Consider the following 22,334-nt stretch of genomic DNA (forward strand, 5'->3'; position numbering starts at 1 on the left):
TGCATGTCCCCTGACCTGCCCACCCAGTCTTCACTTCCTGGACTGCAGGCTCATCATGCTCTGACCGCCACTGCCACCAGGTGTCTCTTCTCCCGTCCCACCTCCCTTCTCCTCCCACTAGATGGCAGCCGAGTCTAGCATGAGAGTGAGTCGCTCCAACCTCATCCCAGGTAGATTTTTCCAGGGGCTTTTTTTGGGACAAAGCCAAAGGAGATAGTTATATGGTGCATATTATAGCCTATGTGTCATTGGTCTCCCTCCATGGTCATCTCAACAGACATGCACTGGGCACTTTCTCTAGGCCTGGCACTGGGATGAAGAGCCTTCTCTGTGCCTGATTTGGGATCAGGGGAACGAAAAGAAGAACCAGAGCATTATCCAGTGGCTCTAGTTCCAGCTCAACTCACAGCAGAGGGAGCCCCTTCAGGCCAAAGGTGAGCCTTCTGCTAGGGCCTGCTCTTCACCCGGCAGCAGGGGCAGAGCCTCACTCCGTGTGCTGATGCTCCTGCATCTGGCTTCTCCACCTGCCATGCTGCCTGTCATCCTCTCTCCCACCAAGGGACCCTTGCAACTCTGAGGTCCCATCGAAACTACACTAGAGGCAGAGACAGTTCACCAAAAGGAAACTGGGGCACTGTTAAAAAAAAAAAAAAAAGAAGGAATGCACACCTGGTAGCCTTCAAACCTTGCTCTCCAAAGTAACAGAGTAGAACATGCTGGCAATACAGTCATGTCTTGGACCTCTTGCATAAGTGAACAGGAAGGCAATAACATGAATTTTAAAACATAGAGTATAAGTTGCTGTAGCATTTTTGAAGGGATACTCAGCTGAGTGTTGCAAGAGGATTAAAATTGTGCACACCTTTACTTGGTAATATTTCTTCTAAGAAACTGTCTTAAGTAAATAAACATAAATATAGATAAAAATAAAAATTTGAGGATTTTATGTGAACATGAGAACAAAAAAATGGAAGTAACCAAAATGTTCAACTGGCATTTAAGGAATAGATAATTAAATTATTGAAGTGTTAAAATTCCTTTAAATTTTAAATTCTTTAGAACTAGCATTTGTGAAGAATTTTTATTGAAAAACTTATAAGTGAAAAATACTGTACATAAAATAGCATTGTATCTGGCCTAATCCCAATTGAGAAACTATACATGTACCTAATAAAATATTGGAAGGAAAAACGCCAAAACATTAATAGGGGTTTTCATTGAAGTGAAATTTTGGTTGACTTCTATTTTTCTTCTTTTAAGTTTCTCCTTTTCCCCAGTTTTCCATAATAAAAATATATTACTTTAATGTTGCCCTTTATGTAAACAATCATTTTTAAAATTTAACAAATATTATAGATTGTCTTAATTCTTCCTTATGACACATATAAAAATTGTTATTTATGAGTGTTTGCTATGTTCTAGCCACTATGCTAAGAGCTATGTATACATACTTTCACTAAATCTTGTACCAACACTGTAAGCAAGATTATCTCCTGATTTTACAGGTAAAGAAACATACTTTAGAGAGTTTAGGTAACTTGCTCCAAATCATACAGCTATTGGGTGGTAGAGCCGGGTTTTAAATCTAAGTCTGTATGCCTCCATTTCCATGAGCTTTCACCATATCAGAACCCCAATCTCTATGCGGTTCTCAAGTTATGAAAGGATTGGATCATCAAATTCATTCAGAGTTCAGTTGTTTGGAATTTGGACATATTTTTCTTAGAAATAATATCTAAATGCTAACCTGCAACACTGTATAAAGATCAACTCTCCAAAGCTGGTGAAACCACATCTACTCATACACTGTGAAACCACGACTTTCAATAGGATGTTGCTTGTGAACCCTGTCTCCCAGCTGCACACACGAGAGAGTAATGAAACTAACACTGGGGTGAGGATGAGGCAGTACTGGGGGGCTGGGTCACAAAGTTCGTGTATGTGTACAGAAAGAGGAAGCAGAGACAAGGTGTGCCTCAGGGTACAGGCAAAGCCCCGGATCCGGTGGCTGAGTTGGGAGCAAGGCAGAAGTCATGGGGGTGCATGTGGGAGCCCTGCATGGGCATCCAGCAAGCGCTCAGGAGGTCTTGGGGCGTCAAACCCAAATGTTTGCAAGAGCGGGGCTAGTAAATGCAGGAGCAAGCCAGATGTGATTCAGAGGGAACGGTGGTCACCATGCCCACGCGAGACTGTATGACCCACCTGCAGGCATTAAACATCAACTTTAATAGAAACACAGGGACAACCAAACGTAACTTGCCCAGTTATTACTAAAATGGGGTTCTCTGACCTCAGGGATTAACCCCTGGGCCTTCTGATTTTGTGGAAGGGCAGGGACTTGGTGAGGCTGTTGTGGGTAGGTGGACCAATCTGGAGGGGTAGGAGCCTCACAAGACCCCAGGGCCCCTGCTTAGCAATGGGGAAATACTGGGCTTCGGCCGTGGGGGTTGAGGGGTCAAGGAGCTTGCGGCAGTTGCTGCTCCCATTGTGTGTCATCACAGATGAAGCATTCCAATTGCTTTTAGCCAATGTTTGGCCATGGGGGAAGAGAAAGAAGCCAGGAACCAACATTTGTTGAAAACCACACTGTTTCACAGTCACTATTTTATTTAAGCCTATTATTTTCCTGAAAATTTCATGTATGTGGCAAAAACTAGCTAGATGTTTACCAAACCTGTTTCCTTGTCTTCCTTGGTGAGCAGCTGGACCTATTTCCCAGTGTTCTTTGCAATTAATTGCAGCTCTGGGGCTGTTCCAGACACGAGCGCGAGAGTGGAAGTCATGTGTGACACTTGAGGCCTGGCATAAAGCGCTGCCACGTGCCTCAGTCCTCCATCATCCTCCCCTACCTTTGAGCTAATGTCCACGAGCCTGATAACCTTGGAAACCATGTTTAGAAAATGGTAGAGCCCAGGCATCTACACTCCCTCTTGGAGGAGAAGGGCCCATAGATTACGAACACCTGTTTTGGACTTTATATGAATGACAAATAAACTTCCTTTCATAGAGGCAATTTACATTTTTTTGGTGTGTGTTTATTACAGCAGCTAGCATTGCCTTAATCAATATAGTATTTTTATGCCCATTTTATAGAGAAGCAAACTGAGGCTCAAAGAGGTCAAGTAATTTGCCCAGGATCACACAACCGAAAAGTAAGAATTTGAACCCAGATTTATCCAGCTCCTATGTCCGGCTCTTTCTATGACAACATACTGCTTCCAAGGTAACCAATAAATTCTGTAGTGCCTACTTTGTGGCTTCACATCCTATTGTAACCCACCTCCCAATCTGATGAGAGCCTCCAAATTCTAAGCAGGTAGGAGGAAAGAGTTGCGGTAATGGGGGTGAGTCGTCAGGATTGCACTCTAATATCAAGCTGCTTAGGGGGAAATCCGCAGGCGGCTCACAGGTCCTCCTGAGAGCCAGGTGGGGCCGCGGGCAGAGAACAGGGCCTGCAGCCCCCAGCCTGCCAGCAGGGGCCTGAAAATCCTGGGGAAGTTTTTGATTCCCAGTGGCACTCTTGCTGGTCCTCTTGTTCATTAACATCTGTGTCCCTCCAATTTGGGCTCTGGCTTGAACTCTGTGAACTGCTCAAAGAGCCTCTTGCTACCTCTTTGTTCAAATAGACAATGGCTGCAATAACAAAGAGGAAAATCAGATGCAGGTGAAAGTTTATTTTTAACATTTCCGAGGCCAAATGAGGATTTAACATGAAAATCAGAGCTCTCACTTCCGCCTGCTCTCTCCAAAAGTGGCTCGGGTGCTTTTAGCTGGCCAGGACTCCGACATGCTTGGATCCCTTCCAAGCAAGTGCACCACTTGATGAGGTAGACAGTTCAGTCTTTCTGAGCCTTCTTTTGGCAAGAAATAGACATTTTGTTTGGAGATAAGGTTAAATGCGGGCCCATCGGGTGTGATCGGCTTAGGAAGCCAGGCTGCTCTGGCCACTCCAAATATATGAGGTTTCTCTACAGTTCAGTCAAATCAGACTGAAGCCTGAATGAATGTGTAATAAGGTGAAAATTCTTTGAAACCATTAGGCTGAAAGCTCCCTTGGGAATGAACTGCTAGCTTGCCCCTCCTCTGTGGCCCCTATGGAGCTCACAGATAGCAGAAACCCGGAGGTTTGTGAAAGAAAGAGCAAGATCTGCTGGGAACTGGTATACCTGGAGCATCTACATTGTGCACAGTACTTAACCCCTTATCTCATCATCACAACCATCGCCTGAGCTGAGATCGTTATCATTTGATCAGGGAGGGAACCTGCTCAGAAGGGTGAGGAGTCAGCCCATTAGTCGCAGAGCACACCTGAGATTATTCCACCCCCAAACTGATTTTCCTTCCATTGTACCACACTGTGAATGAGCATTAGTTTTTTTCCCCGGATTTTCCACCTACCAGGGGATGGCAGAAATGTGCAGAAATGGTTCTGTGCTTTCTTTTCCTAAGGACCCCAGCAGCAGCAGTTCTCCTGCAGAAATTCAGAAAAGAGAAGTTATGGGTTCACGAAAGCCACGATTGTAATAAAATGTTTCCACAAAACAAAACAAAACAAAACAAAAAATGAAATGGCTTGCTTGTATTTTTGTGTTTCCCTTTAAACTAAGTTGGCTTTCTGAGATAAACTGCTCTCCTTTCTGTTCAGTTCTTCCATTGGCAGGTGGATTGAGGAAGAAAGGAAGACTCTCATTTTTAACAGGCCCACTGTCCACGTCCAGGAGCCCCTTGGGAGCAAGATACCTGGTGAGTGTGCCCTTTTCTTGCTTGTATTTTATTTTGTGTTTTTCTCCGTGAAGCAGGGAAAAGAGGGGGCACTGACAGGAAGGGAAGAGCAGAGAAGGGCAGGGTGAGGGGGTAGAGTGAAAGAGGATATCCGGGCAGGGCCAAGGCTTGGCTTTAACGCTAGCTCTGCCAGAGGGGTAGGGCTGCCGGGGCCAAACTGGCAGGCTGGGAATGGTAGTCCTTCCTGCCGCCTGTCTGCTCCCTCTCTGTCCCAAGGCTCCTCCCCAGTCCTCTGCCTGACCAGTGCCACCACTCTCCTCTTTCCCAGAGGAAGAGGCACTCACTGAAGGTTATCGAATTGGTTCTCCCCAAATCCCCATGTCCAGGCAGTACCTCTCACTCCAAACTGCCCTGTGTTACCCCATTTTCATCACCTGCAACTTCAATAAAGTTCAAGAAAGACAAAGTCAAGGACAAATTTTCTCCCTCAAATCAAATTTCCTGTCTTTCTTCTCATATTTAGCAGGGCCATTGCCCACGTCCAGGAGCCCAGGCTTAGGTTCAAGGTGGAGTCTCCCCATCCCATGAACTCTCTTAGTCTCTCATTCACAGAGTCCTGTTGTCCTTTCTTCCCAATGCCTCTTTTTTTTTTGAGACAGAGTCTCACTCTGTTACCTGGGCTAGAGTGCCGTGGCGTCAGCCTAGCTCACAGCAACCTCAAACTCCTGGGCTCAAGTGATCCTTCTGCCTCAGCCTCCCGAGTAGCTGGGACTACAGGCATGTGCCACCATGCCTGGCTAATTTTTTCTATATATATTTTTAGTTGTCCCTGTAATTTCTTTCTATTTTTTTAGTAGAGACGGGGGGTCTCACTTTTGCTCAGGCTGGTCTCGAACTCCTGAGCTCAAATGATCCACCCGCCTCGGCCTCCCAGGGTGCTAGGATTACAGGTGTGAGCCACCTGCCCGGCCTTCCCAATGCCTCTTACATGTCTTACTTTTCCCCACTCTCTGCATCCCTCCTAGCCCAGAGCCTTGTATCTGCCTCTTGGCTGGTCTCTGTATAGACTCTTCCCCTTCTAAACTATCATTCCACTCCATTCATTTATTCATTCCTTCATTCATCACAGGAATATTTGTTGAGCACCTACTAAGTACCAGACACTGCACTAGACACTAGATGTACTGGTAACATGGACATGGTCCACTGGGGAGGCAGGAATTGACAGGCAATTACAGTGTCGTGGGGTGAGTGGGGCGATGGAGAAAGCCCTCAGGTGAGGCCCCAACCCGGATGGGGAGGTGCTGGGGGAGGTGTTAGAGAGGCTAAATACTTCTGCCAGATTCATCGTCCTAAAATAACACTGTTATCCTGTTTCAGCTAAAATTGGCCTTCGATTACTTTTGCTTCTTCAGGTTCCAACTTGCAACCGGAGATTCGAAGGCCCCCTGTGTTGGCCCAGCCTCATCCCCAGGTCTCCCCAGTGGTAGAAGAAGTAATAGAAGCAATAATGGCTAAGACGATATATATCCCAGGCCCTCTTCTAAGTACTTTTCCTATCTTGACTCTTCACAACATTCTCTGTGAAGGAGGTACAGGTACTGTCATTGTCACTACTTACAGAAGAGGAAACTGAGCACGGGTAGGCTGAACGGTAGAATCTGAGTGCAGATCCAGGTAGCGTGGCTCCAGGCCCGGCACATGTGGCCATGAAACCACGTGTGTCAGTATAACCTGTCTCTGTGGCTCTTAGACTCCCTGCCATACACCCTAAATTCTCCCCGAGGGCCTTTTCTCTCTGGTCCTCTGTCTCATGGCCTCAAACTCCTTCCCTCAAGCTATCCTGTCACCTCAGACTCTCAGAGTATTGGGGTGACAGGTGTGAGCCACTGCAGCCAGCCAGCTTTCTCCTGGGAGTGCCCTTCTCTTTCTTATCAAACTATTTTTTTTTAATAGAGCCTCCCTCTATGGAAAAGGAACTGGGTCTGGACTCAGTTCTATGTTCAAATCTTAGTTTCCAGGTGTCAAATCTCTTCTCCTCCCTGACTCTCAGTCTCCTTAGCTCTACAATGGGAACAGTACTATCCCTCTCGAAGAGCCATTCTGAGCATGATGTGAAAATCATGCATGTGAGTGTGCTTCACAAACTCTAGAGTCCTATACAAATGTGCAGGAATCCCCATCATCTTTTCCTCTTGTTTCTCAAAGTAAGAATATTTGTATACAGTCTGAACTTCCCTATACCAAAGTTTGCTTGCACATTCCCTTGGGGATGTGACTATCTTTCTAAACCTCAGCTTCCTCATCTGGGAAATGGATATACCATCACCTGATTTATAGGGTGATTGTGAGAATTAAATGCAATAGGATTTTTAAAAAGAATTAGACACATAATAGACATTCAAGAGTGTGCATTGGGTATGCCCCCAAACCTTGACTTTTCTCCAGCAGCTGTGGATAAATAATTTTTGCCTCTGATTAGAAGGTGGCAATCCACAATTGTGTCTTCTCTCTTCCTCTATTCTTTTTGAGACAGAGTCTTGCTTTGTTGCCCCAGCTAGAGTGTAGTGGTGTTATGATAGCTCACTGCAACCTCAAACTCCTGGGCTCAAGCGATTCTCCAGTCTTGGCCTCCTGAGTAGCTGGGACTACAGGTACACACCACCATGACCAGCTAATTTTTCTATTTTTGTAGAGATGGGGTCCCGCTCTTGCTCACGCTGGTCTTGAACTCCTGAGCCCAAGCAATCCTCCCACCTCAGCCTCCCAGAATGCTAGGATTATAGGCCTGAGCCACCGTGCCTGGCCACTCTATTCTCTTATTAATAATAAATGAGTGGCACCTGTCTTCTTGGAGATTCTGATTTAATTCAGCATCAACAATGAATTATTTGTTTACCAAAGAAAAATACTTTTCATGCTCGTTTGACTGTGTCATCCATATGCACTGCCACCAGCAGCCCAAAGCCAGTTCTGAAGCAGAACATTTTGCGAGCGTAGCAACACTCTGTGACCCTTGGAGTGCTTGTTCAGCTGAAATTACTTGTGTCTGGCACAGACCTTCTCTTTTGATTTTGGCAGAACTTCAGCGAATGAAAAAGCTGGGTTAGTGTCAGGGCTGGGATTAGAATTTGGGACTCAACAGATCATACTGTTAACACTTCTCCTCTTTGCTAACTTTATGAAGTTCAAGAAAAGCTTTCTGGGGAATGGCACCAATTTATTTGCCAAAAGCTGAGATGGGCCAAGGAAGATGTAGTCAGCATTTGGAATCTCCTTGCCTTAGAATTTAACAGCCAAGGAGGGAAGAAGGACATGCTGGGAGCTGAGGAGTGGGGGCCATGTGGGTGGTGCTGGAAGGATTCAGGCTGCGGAGCAGGCTTGGCGGCCTGTGATCCCACCCCCACATCGTTTCCAGCCTTGTCGTTCTGTCCTCCAACACGGGACCCTGTCCGGACCCTCATCACCCTCTCCAACTAGAGCCACATTTTGTGTTGCACCTCTTTGCTCCACATTGATATGCTCAAGCTGACTCACCTCTTAGCAGCAGAGGTCAGAATTAAAGCAACCTAGCACCTCACAGTGCTGAGATACCATCCAAGGACAAAGTATGCACCTCTTTCTGGAAAAACAATCAGCTAAACATCTTTCTCCTGAAAGAGCAGCCTGAGCACTCCCTTCTAGGCTAGTCTGTGGTCAGAAAGTAAAATTCTCTGTGTCAAGCATGTTTGACGGGCCAGAGACATGCTGGGAATTGAGAGGTCCCTAGCCTCTTATAAACAGGCTAGGTCAGAGCCCAAAGGAGAGGGCTGTGATATCGTCCATCAGCTGCCAAGGGAACTCAACTTACTCTAGTAATTCTCTCTCTGATCTTGTTCCAGGCTGTGCCAGGAGTGAGGGTCTGTTGGAATGTGGGAATTCTGACAGGTTCTAGTAAACAAGGTGCGTGGCAGTCCTGGGGGCCTGGACTCTAGGTTTAATATTGGGCCCCTGTGCAAAATCTATAAGAAAGGCCTCCTTCTTAGTTGCAAAATAGACAGCTCTTGTGGAAACTGCTGCATTTCAAGGCCTTTTCTGTGCGAAGGTGGGCATTGAGATGGGTGAAACTGGCTTCTGTAGTCCCAACTGGAACTTTCAAGGTCAGCACTTGGTTATAACCCACGCTATAGCTGCGCTTATGACCAAAACCTGTGCATCTCTGCTGATGACCCAGGAAGGGTCCTGGCCGTATATAAGTAACAGCCCAGAGAAAGGAAAAAGGCTTTCCTAGCTACCCAGAGCTCTGGGGCCTGATTACAAATGTCTTTTGGAGGTAGCCTCAAGCCCATTCAAGAAACTCTGCTTCAGTACCTCTGTATGCCAGGCACTAATATGACTGCTGGGGACACAATTGCAGGTAAGATCTAGACTCTAGTTTCAAAAGCACACTAATTGCAGCAGGAGGGGTGAGGAATAGGACTTATCAGTTATTACCCTTTTGTTTGTACATGATGAAAATGCTGCGTCCATCTGACTTAAGCAAAGAAAGAGAAGAGGAACAGGAGGGCCCAGGGGACAGGGGCTCAGCACCTAGTTTTTCTCTTTCTGGGTTGACTCTATTCTCAGACACGCTTTGCCCTTGTGTTTGCAAGATGGTTCTTAGCAGCTGCTGGGCTACCTATCTGGCTCATGTCTTATGGGAAATAGAGAATAGTTTCTTTCCCAGGATTATTAGCAAAAGCCTCTTAATGCATCACTGGCTCTAACCAGGTCACCTGACCATTTCTCAACCAATCATTGTGGTGGGGCGGGGAGAGGAGATGATCCATTGATGAGCTTAGGTCTAGGTTACAGCTCGATCTTTGAACCAGGGTAGGACCTCAGCTAAAGCCATAGGCTGAAGGTTGGGGAGGGGAATAATGTTATGGGTAACTGGTTAACTGGCTATATAGGTTATACTCACTGCCTGTGCCTGTCTTAACTCTTTAATGTTCTACTGCAATGATTAGACTAAGCCAACCATAATATCCAAGTAGTAAGAGCAGATCGAAGGAAAACACCCAGGTCTTTGGTAACATTGTTCAGGTGCTGTATCAGCCAGCCCTGGAGCCCACTTTACCTCTGGTTATGTAAGAGATTTAATTTTGAACAGTTTTTTTTTTTTTTTGAGACAGAGTCTCGCTCTGTTGCCCGGGCTAGAGTGAGTGCCATGGCCTCAGCCTAGCTCACAGCAACCTCAAACTCCTGGGCTTAGCCATCCTTCTGCCTCAGCCTCCCGAGTAGCTGGGACTACACGCATGCACCACCATGCCCGGCTAATTTTTTCTATATATATTTTTAGTTAGCCAGATAATTTCTTTCTATTTTTAGTAGAGACGGGGTCTCGCTCTTGCTCAGGCTGGTCTCGAACTCCTGACCTCGAGCGATCCGCGTGCCTCGGCCTCCCAGAGTGCTAGGATTACAGGCGTGAGCCACCGCACCTGGCCAAATTTTGAACATTTTTAATTTCATTTTGTTTATGTTTTGAGTCCAATGTCTGCTATTAATATTTTTATCTAAAAGAATTCAAATTGGTACAGGCTCAAACAAACACATTTGGGATTCTGTATTTCATCTGGGTTCTCTCTGCGAGCCGGCTTTAGTCCACCGGCAGGAAGGCTCATAAGTGACGGGCTCCATACATACATCCTAATTGCTCTGAAAAATCATGGGGAAGGGCTCTGATTGGTCTGGCATAAATATCTTGCATGCCCTTTGAACCAATTATGTGCCCAGGGGCATGATATATTCTGAATGTTACACTTCAGGTTAATTATCTCTACTCTTAGATTAATCAGCCACGGGCAAGTGTTGAAGGAGAAAGAGAATAGACATTGCTCCTGGGGGTGGGTGTCCTACTGCATCTGTACCTACCACTACAATGATATTCAGAGCACGGTCCCCAGACCAGCAGTATCTGCATCACTAGGGAAATTGTTAGAAATGCAAATTCTTGGACCCTAACCTAGACATTCTGCATCAGAAACTCTGGGGGTGAGGTCCAGCAATCACCTCCAGATGTTCTGATGCACACTAAAGTTTGAGAACCATTATATCACTGTCATACAAGACCTGAAACCAAACACCATGGTGGTTCGAAGAAGCAGCAATAATATTTGGTCAGAAAATGAGGAAAGCCTTAACAAAAGAGGAAGTCTTTGAGATGGGTTTTGAAGATTGGGTAGATGGCTTGAAATGAATATAATTTCACAAATAATATTGTAATTACAATGAAATTTTAAAAATCCTTCACCTAGACAAATCAACTGTTTCCTTTTACTTATGGTCTTTTCCATTCTTGGTCCATGAGCAAACATACATTATTTATTTGTAACTAACACAGATAAAATTTTTTATTTTATTTTTTTCACTTAACATTTTCCTTTATAATACACTATGGTTTCTATTACATATGCATTTTAGCCATTTATACTAAATTTTGGGGAATTCAGTAAAGAAAATTTTAGAAGTTATCTATGGACTCACCACCCTAGCCCAATAATTATTATCATTTCCTTCTAGTCTTTTGCTTATGGAAATTATTCTCATAATTGGGATCATATAATATGTATTATATTAATACAATATGTATTATACATACATACTTAACATTGTAGCACAAGCATTCTTCTTCCTTCTTAAGCAGTTTCCATAGCCACAATTTTCATTATGCAAAAGAATCCAGCAAATAAATTGGTCATGATTTATTTAACCAATCTCTTATTGTTGGACATTTTGTTTGTTTCCAGTTTCTGCTGCAATAAACATCATTGTGTATGAAGTGCTTTTCCCCACATTTTGAGTTATTTCCTTAGAATAGATTTCCAGAAGTGGAATTATAGGGTCACAGGATACAAACTTTTTTTTATGATTCTTGATACATTTTGCCAAATTTCTTCCAAAAGGTTTGTACAATTTATATTGCCACCTGCAACGTGTGAGAGTGCCAGCTTTCCCACACCCTTGGCAGTTTGGGGTATTTTAATTAAACATTTTTTTTTTGCCAATTTAACACGGGAAGAACTTTACCTTGTTTTAATTTGCATTTTTATTACTTTACCTAATATTACTTAATAAATTTTTTTCCCATGTTGCTTCAAAGTTTTTAATAAGCCCTTTTATGGTTGCCAAGCTCTTTTATGGTTGAGATTTGATGAGTGAACCTAAGGGCAGGGCGATCCAGTTAACAGACCACCACGAGCAACCGTAGAGGATCAGGAAAGCCAAAACATGGCCCACCCTACTGAACTCATTGTTTTCAGCACCCTCCTCCTTCTGGGCTCCCCATCCCAGGGAATAGCTCCACCAGCCATCTGATTGCTCAAGCCCGAACCTGGGTGTCACTGTTGATCCCTCCATTTTCTTCATCACCAACATCCAGTCATTAACCAAGTCCCTCGATTTGCTCTCAAAGCAGCGTCTCCATCCTTGCTGCTACTCCCTGAGTGCAGGCCATATCATCTTCTTCTGAGACTTCGCACACACCTCCTGATGGATCTTGTTTTCCTCCAAGCCTTGCTCTACATTGCAGGCAGACCTCTCTTCTTAAAACCCAGCTATGATTCAAGTTTGTTTTCCTTTTTTAATAACTTCCCACTGCTTTCAGGATGAAGTTTCGAAATTCCTTAATCCATTTTACGAGGCCTCTGTGCTCTGAACCCTCCCCTCCTCTTTTCTGAGTAGTACAATCAGAGAGTTGTGTACTCTGTTTTCCCATAAACCGGCCATGTGTTGACTGTGCCCCAGGCCTCTGGGGACCACAGCCACATTTTCAAAATGGCTGACTGGGGCTGGGGTTAAATGATGGGAAGCATTACCTGGTTCACATGATTGGCCTCACTAACATGCCCTGTATCCAGACCAAATATCTGCTAGTGCTTTGCCCCAGAGCTACTCAAGGGAGCTCCAGAGTTACTGCACAAAGTGATTGTTATTGGTACAAGTTGGGGTTGGGGTAGGTACAGGAATAGGAAGCAGGCATTTAGAAACTGTTATATTATAGACACTTGATAGAGTAATTTTATGTTTAGAATATAATAATAAAAAATGAGTTTGTATTTTGTGTCTTTTAAAATTTCATTTGTCTAATAATTTGATTTTATTGTATTTTATCAAAGTATTGGTCTACAATGCAATGAATTGGAAATTTAAAAATAAAATCTCTTTGACAACAGAGTTTAACTTGAATTCTCTTGGAAAAGTTCAGTCTGGAGCAAACAATCTCCCCATAAGTTTATAAATGCACTTTCTGATGTAAAGAGATATTTGAATTCCCAGCTGAGAGTGTGTGCATCAAAAATGGAAGAAAATCACAAAGAGAAAGAAATCACAACTTTAGTTTATATTTTAACTGTTCATGATTTTCATGGAGGAACTGGTTAAAATAGAAAGTTCTGGCTTCTGACCATCCAGTCCAGATGTAACAGTACGTACTTGATATATTGAACAGGACGGTGACTTGGAACACTTAAGAGGGAAATTGGTTTCAAGCACATTCCTCCTGTAAAATAAGGAGGTGGGATAAAAAAAAAGTTTCAATGTTCCTTTTAGCTCTAAAACCATGTACTTTCATGATTCTATACTTGACTATTAAGTCTTAAACTTTTATAATGAAGGTACTTGCTGGTATATGACATGGAATAACAAGAGGGCTTAAAAAAAGAAGTAGATGGATAACCATTATTCATAGCCATTGTTATTATTTTTTACTTTCAACAAATTCAACAAATTTTTAATGGAAGGAACTGCCAAATACTAGATTATTTATCAGAGACTTGGGTGTTTCACCACTAACTAGCTGTGTGACTGAGGATAGATGGCTTCACTTGTTTGTGCTCTCTGCTTTGGGGGCATTGAGGGGATTGAACTGTGTTGCCAACATCCCTAAAGTGTCGAGGGGTGCAGGGGATAAGGATGAGGAGCCAAGCAGGTTGGGTACTTCTTGGAAGTTTCCTCACCCTCAGCCAGAAGAGCTCCAGTTTTTTGTTTAGAGATGGGCTTTTGTACAAGATGTTATTAGAAGAAATATTTCACTGCCATAAAAAGGTTGGGAAAACTATTAGGCTATGTGATTGCCAATGTCCCTGGTAGTCTTGTCTGGCTATTGGGAATCGTAGCAATCTAGTGGTAGACGCCTGAATTGCAGGCACAGTGTCTATCTAGGTGTGGGGGTTGAAAACTCAAATGTATGGAAGACAGACAAGCTATGTAAATGGATGAAGAGGCTGGGTGTAAGCCCAGAAGGAAGCAGTGGGGACTGTGGTGAGCTAGGAAGTGCATGCCCTGTCTAAAGGGAACCTGAAAATTCAGCTCCTGCCCATTGCTGCCATGTGGAAATGTGGGCATTGCTCTAGGGTGTGTGCATCCAATGTGTATTCTGGGAGCTAAATGTGACTTATCTGCCTCCAAACTGTGGTTCACCTTAAATTCTTAGACTTTTTTTAACGCTAAATAACTAACACACATGAACGAGCAGGCTAGTAGATCTAATCATCTTCTGAGCTGCCTAGCACATTATCTGGCACGTGGTAAACAGACTATGGATGTTAGCTGTCATTATTATTATCATCATCATTATTACCTAATAATGATGTAGCAGACTTGGATCTGTTAATAATTGCAATGGAATTGTAACATAATTATACAATTTTGTGCTATTCAAATTTAATTCCTTTAAAAGCCATATCATAAAACTGGAACATTTTGGAGAATTACTGACAACAGGAAAAAGGAAATAAATGAAGCCTCACTGTGAACTTGAATCGTAGCCAAGGTAGGTCCTATGCTACTCTGCCAAGTGTGGCCCTTTAGGCTCGTCATGGCTTACAATGAAAAACGTGTGGGTGTCCAGCACCATGGAGCACTCAGCTGTGCTGGCCCTGTGTGCATCTCACAGTCAGCCCTCTTCCAGCAATGCTCAGACAGCACAGTCACTCTGAGAGTCGTGTCTGGAGTTCTGGCTTCTTTCTCATTTGCATCATTATTGTAGCTTTAAAAGGAGTTAGAACATCTAGAGAAGAAGGTCCCCTTTCTTACTTTTTCCCCTCAGAATCTTTCATCTCAAGTTTATAAATAAATGTGCTTACTCCAGCTTAACTTGCTTACTTATATGGGATGTAAATGCCCAGAAACTGATTTCAGATACCACCGTGAAATCCTGTCCTGGAACTGGCTCTACCTTTTTTTTTTTTTTTTAAAAAAAGTTGTAAAACAAAACATAAAAGGAAATTAAAAAAAAATTCCCTTAGTGCCATCAGCCTAACAAAATTGTTGTATTTCTCTTCATCTCCTCCCATATATGTTTTTTTACGTTAAATAAACGAAATAAATCATGACTTTATTGAACTTGTTAGAGGCTGGTTGGGAGTAGGTGGTTACAAAAATGAGTTTTCTCATAGTTTCATAGTCTCATAGTTCTCATACTTTTTACTCTCTGGGGAGTGGTGGTACCGAGAGGTAAAAAAGAATCTTAAAACGGAATAAGGCAAGCAGAGGATGACAAGGGTGGGGGTGCCTAGGAAGAAGGACTTGTAAGAGGAAAGGCTGATTCATACCGACCACAGAACTATTTGGCCTAAAGTTTCCAAAACCCCTCTGAAGCCTGTTCTAGCTGTAGCTGGATCTGAGAGCGTGACTTATATCTACTATATGTATACAATTTGGTGTTTTCCTTTTATTAAATTTTATATTAAGAAGTAAAGCATTTTTATGCTGTTACAGAGACTTTATAATTATTTTTCACAATCTACTGAAATGTTTCCCCTGTATTAGGTATGTTTGCTAGATCCAGTTTATCACTAATATAAATAATACCGTGACAAATATCTTTATACATATAGTTTTTTCCTTCATTAGAGTTATTTCCTTAGGATAAATTATGTGAAACCGGGAATGCTAAGTTTAAAGAGATCTTTGTATTTGACTTGTGTCACATTGCCGGTTATCTTCCGACAGGTTTGTACAAATTTACATTCCATCAGAATAAGTGGAGTTTTAGTTTTCCTGCAGACTTCTGAGAATTGGATTTTATAAATTTTTGTTTTCATTGTTTTAATTATTGTGTCTTTGAAAGTTAATAAAATAGAGGATCTTTTAAAACTGCTTGTTTATTATTTTTATTTTTTCTTGTGTTAATTGCCTATTATGCCTTTCACCATTTTGTCTAATGGGGTTGAGGTGATGTTCTTATACTAATATATGTATCTCTACCTACTTTTATATAGTATATACACCCAACATTTTACATAGGGTCTGGCACATAATATTTGCTCCAAATTGCTTGTTGATATCTTGAAGAAAGAGAACATTTAAGTAAAAGAATTGAATGAAGCAATGTGCTGCAGTGATACCACCATTTTGAATTTCGAGAACTATAGGAGATCTGAATTTTCTTCTTTCAGTCAGGAAGACATAAGGAAAACCTCTGGCTGACCCTGTAGGGAAGCCTGGCAGTTGGAAAGCAGGACTTCCTCTCTCTCCTGGGGCCTCACCCAGGACTCTGAGATCTTACTTGGAGAGTCCCTGGGGGTCTGGGCGGGTAGCTGCTCTCCTTTGGCACCACTTTCTGGGCAAAAGCTTCCAGTGTTTGGATTTTATTAGCCAATAAAATTAAGGGAAAAATGCTGGAAAAAAATCACAGCACACTGTTATTACTCTTGTGAATGAATAACATAACTTGCAACTAGACTATTAATGGCTAAATGGATTTTCTGTGCTCCACGCCAAAACACATATCATAGAGTTGCACAGAGATGGTATCCCAGTTAATAAAAACAGTCATGGGCAAAGGACACACAGTCCAACAGAAGGGGAGCTGACTGATGCTAGGTTTCTGGAATTTTTGGATTTAACTGTGATTTTATTTTATTTTTAAAAATAAAACATCTTATTAAATAGTTGCACTTAAATGTTATTACCAAATCCTAACTCTAAAAAGTGTGTTTATTGAGAAAATTTTTGGAGCTATAAATATGTAGATGGAATTTTGTGAGTTATTTTGAATAATTTTCAATATTGTATTGTCAATCAGTTTGATCCAATTCTAGTTTTCCCCTAGTTGTAAATAGGGATGTTTCACTTTAAATCACATTTATTTGTTGAAGTAATACCCCTCCAAGATTAATGTATGAGTCTAGAATTTTAACTCAATACTTAAATCAAAACAACTACAGATTCTAACATCAGAGGACACCTTAGCTCAAAGAGTTATTTCTGTGATCACTTTCCTTCACAATCTATTGTGATAATATATTTCAGAGTTTACTTTCTTCAGAGCCTCCATTATATTCACCCAAAGAAGAAAAGAAAGAATGCAAGTCACCGTACTGAAAGCCTGAAAGACCCAGGACTTTCATCTGAAAAAGTTAACTTCATTCTATTCTTAGAAATCTTCCCCATCCCAATAGATCTCTTTAGTGGGGCTCAGTGGCTGGTGGCTGGATGTTGCTTGAAATCATGGTCGCCTCTTCCAACAAGGCTATTGGTAACAGCGCTAGGAAATATGTGGCACAGGACACAAACTTCTTGGACAAAGTAGGTAGAATCCTGTATATATATATATAGAACACATATTTTTCTCTTTTTCACACGTGTAGTACAGATATAATGTAGAAAAATTACAAAACACAAAAAATAAATTTGACATATATGGGAAAATATACCAAATGTGAACAGTGGTTTACTGCTGGGCCATTGACTTAGAAATGATAGCTATTGTTTGTATTTTTTCTGTAATAAGTCTGTACTTCTTATGTTAGGGAAAGAAGAGCTTTTTTTTACCTATGATTTTTTTCATTTTGGAAATTTAAAAACAAATATAAAAATAGCAAGACTAGACTAATGAACCTAGACTATTATTCAGACTTGTGTTCTGGATTTCAGACCTGCTTGGGACTCATGACACATTTTTTTTCCTTCCTATTTCTCTTTTTTGGGATGGAAATGTCTACCCTATGCCTGCCCACCATTGCATTTTGGAAGCAGATAAGTTATTTTCTGATTTCACAGGTCCACAGATAGGAATTTTGCCCAGGATGTACCATACCCAAGTCTCACTCATAACTGATTTAGATGATGGAATTTGGGGCTTTTTGAGTTAGTGGTGTTTAGATGAGATTTGTGGACTTAGAGTTGATAGCGGAGTGGCTTAAAACTTACAGGGACTTTGGGATCAGGTGAATGTGTAATGTTTTGCATGTAGGATGGACATGAACTCTTGGGGGCAAGAGGGCAGACTATACTGGGTTAGCTAGTGTTCCTCCCGGATTCATGTCCTTCTGGAACCTCAGAATGTGACCTTATTTGGAAATAGGGTACTTGTAGATGTAGTTAAGATGTAAATTAAGACAAGCTATATTGGAGTAGGATGAGCCCTTAATCCAATATGACTGGTGTCCTTATAAGAAGAGGAGAAGATAAATACAAGAAGAGACACACAAGGGGAAGGCCTTGTGACAGTGACACAGAGACTGCAGTGATATGTCTATAAGCGAAGGAATGCTAAGAATTGCTGGCAACACCAGATGCTAAGAGAAAGGCATGAAACAGTTTCTTCCCTAGAGCCTTCAAAGAGAGGAGTCCCTGCTAGCACCTTGACTTTGGACTTCTGGCCTTCAAACTGTGAGATAACAAATTTCTGTTGTTTTAAGCCATGCAGTTTGTGGTACTTTGTTATGGCAGCCCTAAGAAGGAATACAACTCGTATATGTGTTGGTGTATGGATATAGTATGTATGTGATAAAGCACACACACAGAAATTGAGATTGAAAAATATGTAAAGATGAAAAACCAGTATTTAAAAATTTTTTTATCTTTTTTACTTATACTATACAAAAGAGTTTTGAAAGCAATGATATTGAATATGTGCCATTTTAAAATTAACTTTTTATTTTGGAAGAATTTTACATTTATAGAAAAGTTGCCAAGGTAGCACAGGGAATGCTCCAGAGCCTTCCTGGTGTGTGTGTCAGGGGCAGGGGGTGGAGGCGCAGACGTTGCCTCTCGGATCAATAGGCAGCTGTGATACCCAGGAGAAAGTACTGACCAACTCTCAAAAGTCAAAGCCCAGCTCTGCTACCGCCGTCATCCTGCTTCAGTCTCCTCATCTGAAAACAGGGATGAAATTGTTGTGAAGATGAGTAAATCCCAGCTCTGTCCTGTGCTAGCTAAATGACCCTGGAGAAGACATTTGACTCTTGAAGGCAGTTTCCTCCTCTGTAAAGTGAGGAGGGTCGTGTTATAACCTCCCCCGCAAGGGAGTGGGCGGAAGGGTAGTTGTTCAGCTCTAGGCCACGGGGTCATTTGTTCTTCTCTTTCTTTACCCCTCAGCCACGTTTCCCAGGCTTCTCAGCTGAGTTCTTGTTTTTGGTTGTAAAAATGCCAAAAGACAGATCAAAGATCCACATGGCATGTTCAGAGGCACCAAGAAAACTTGCTCTAAACACAAAACTCACGGCACTAATATTATTGTAGCATGTGCACGAGTGTCCGAGAAAGAGAGAGAAAGAGAGAGAGAGAGAGACACAGAGATTGGCCACCCCTCATGGAACCCTCCAGTCTTGAGATTCTTTGTAGCGAGACAAGCAGAATCTAGGCTTGGTGTTTTTCTGCTGGGAGTAGTCCTCAGCTCTGTAGTCCTCTGGAAAATTCCAGGGGGAGGCTTCTTCAGCACATATGTCTGAGAAGCACTGATTTGTTCTAAAACGAGCAAGTGCGTGGGCTGCTCTGCACTGCTCCGCGGCACACTCCCCTCGCCCCCACCCTGCCAACACCAGCCCTGCCTTCGGCTGAGGAACCTCTGCTGCCACCCTCTGCTGCCACCGCCTGTTCCTCCCCAGACTCCCCTGGGGGAGGGGATGTGCCCCAGGGTCTGGTCCTCAGCCCTTTCCTCCTCGGGCTCCATGATGACAAAGATCACAGAACACCCACTTTAGAGCTGGTTGTGCTTTAGATCATTCAGTCAATGTTTCTCAATCCTGGTTACCCTTTTGAATCTCTTGGGGGAGCTTTTAAAGCATACAGATTCCTGGGTCCCACCCTCAGATAGTTTGATTTAATTGGCCTGGGGAGAGGCCTGGGCATTGTTTTGTTTTTTGTTTTTTTTTTAAAGCTTCTGGTGTGATGCTAACGTCCAGCCAGGATTGAGAACCATTGCTACAGTCCAGGGTTTCCAGACCACCTCTTAAAAAAGACAGAGACATTGTCTCTCTTGTTCACCACCGTTTCCCCCAGCAACACAAATATTTGCTGAATGAAGATCAGACTCACTCCTCAAAGCCCCGGGGAGTCCCCTTGGGCGCCTGGGAGGGCTGGGGAGAGGAGAGCCAATTTGCTGGGCTCTAGGCTCAGGCTACTTCCATTGAGCAGCTCACTTTTATCTGTCAATTTTGTAAAATGCTTCCAGATAAGATATGGAAACCCCTCATTACTGATAAAGTGTGGTGATTCTAGGCAAAAGAATAGGGAAAATTTCTCCTGATGCAGTAAGATGGCCTGAAGATCAAGTGTTCCTGAGATAAAACTTCAACACATACCCATTAACAAGGTAAGTTTTATAGTTTAAAAATAATTTAGTTACATAGTCATGGAGTTCAATACATTATAGCGATTTTCATAAGGCTTTATCCCTTAGAACAGTTTTAGATTTACAGAAAAGCTGTGAAGACAGTACAGAGAGTTCCCCCATACCCTGTACCCAGCATTCCCCACTAGTAACATCTTATATTAGCAAAGTACATTTGTTACAATTCATGGGCCGATATTGATATATTATCATTAATTAAAGTTCATACTTTGTTCAGATTTCCTTAGTTTTTAACCTAATGTCCTTTTACCTAATGTTCTCTTTCCCATCCAAGATACTAGATTATATCTAGCTGGCATGTATCCTTAGGCTTTTCTTGGTTGTGAAAGTTTCTCAGACCTTCCTTTTTTTGAAGACATTGACTAGTTTTGAGGAAACTGGTCAGGCTTTGTAGAATGCCCTTGCATTAGAATTTGTCTGTTTTTCTCATGGTTGAACTGGGGTTATGAGTTTTGGGGAGGAAGGCCACAGAGGTAAAGTGCCACTTTCATAACCTCACGTCAAGGGAAATACTGTCCCTGTTAACTTATCAGTGTGGATGTTGACCTTCCATCATCTGGCTGAGGCAGTGTGTGCCAGGTTTCTCTACTGTAAACTCACTCTTCCCATCTCCCCCACCCCCCTTTCATGCTGGACTCTTTAGAAAGTCACCATACTATGCACAGCCCACACTTAAGGAGTGGAGAGTTACATAACCCTCCCTTAGGGGGCAGTAACTATGTAAATTATTTGGAATTCTTTTCTATGGGAGGTTTCTCTCTCCCTCTTTTCCTTCCTTCCCTTTTCTTTCTCCCTGTCTTCCTGCCTTCCCCCTTCCCTCTCCCCCTTTCTCTCTTTTTCCCTTCCTTCCTTCCTTCCTTGTCTTTCTTCAATCATTTATATTAGTATGAACTCTGGATGTTTATTTTATATTTTGGATTATAATCCAATACAAGCATACATTGAGGATATTTCAGGTTTGCTTCCAAACCATTGCAACTAAGCAAATATTGCAATAAAGTGAGTCAGAACAATTTTTGGTTTCCCAGTGCATATAAAAGTTAGGTTTACACTACACTGTAATCTATTAAGTGTGCAATATCATATGCCTAAAAAATGTACATACTTTAATTAAACATAAATATTGCTAAAAATTGCTAATACTCGTCTGAGTCTATAGTGAATTGTAAGCTTTTTGCTGGTGGAGGGTCTTGCCTTGATGTTGATGGCCGCTGACTGATCGGGATGAAAGTTGGGGTTGGCCGTAACAATTTCTTAAAATAAGACAACAGTGAAATATGCCACATTGATTGACTCTTCCTTTCACTAAAGATTTCTCTGTAGCATGTGATGCTGTTTAATAGCATTTTACCCACAGTAGAAATTTCAAGATAGGAGCCAGTCCTCTCAAACCCTGCCACTGCTTTATCCACTAACTTTATATAATATTCTAAACCCTCTGTTATCTGTTGACAATGTTCACAGCATCTTCATCAGAAGTAGTTTCCTTCTCAAGAAACCATTTTCTTTGCTTATCCATAAGAAGCAACTCCTCATCCATTCAAGTTTCGTCATAAGATTGCAGCAATTCAGTCACATCTTCAGGCTCCACTTCTAATTCTAGTTCTCTTGCTATTTCAACCACATCTGTAGCTAATTCTTCCACTGAAGTCTTGAATCCCTCAAAAACATCCATGAGGGTGGGAATTAACTTCTTCCAAACTTCTGTTAATGTCGATATTTTGACTTCCTCCCATGAATCATGAATGTTCTTAATGGCATCTAGAATGGTGAATCCTTTCCAGAAGATTTTCAATTTATTTTGCCCACATCCATCAGAGGAATCAATATCTATGGCAGCTATGGCCTTACAAAATGTATTTTTTAAATAATAAAACTTAAAAGTCAAAATTACTCCTTGATTATGGGTTTGCTCTGGATTAGGCTTTGCCTTAAGGGAATGTTGTTGCTGCTTTGATCTTCTATCTAGATCACTAAAACTTTCTCCATATCAGCAGTGAGTCTGTCTTGCTTT

The sequence above is a fragment of the Lemur catta genome, chromosome 1 (genome assembly GCF_020740605.2).
Source record: "Lemur catta isolate mLemCat1 chromosome 1, mLemCat1.pri, whole genome shotgun sequence".
Taxonomy (NCBI): domain Eukaryota; kingdom Metazoa; phylum Chordata; class Mammalia; order Primates; family Lemuridae; genus Lemur; species Lemur catta.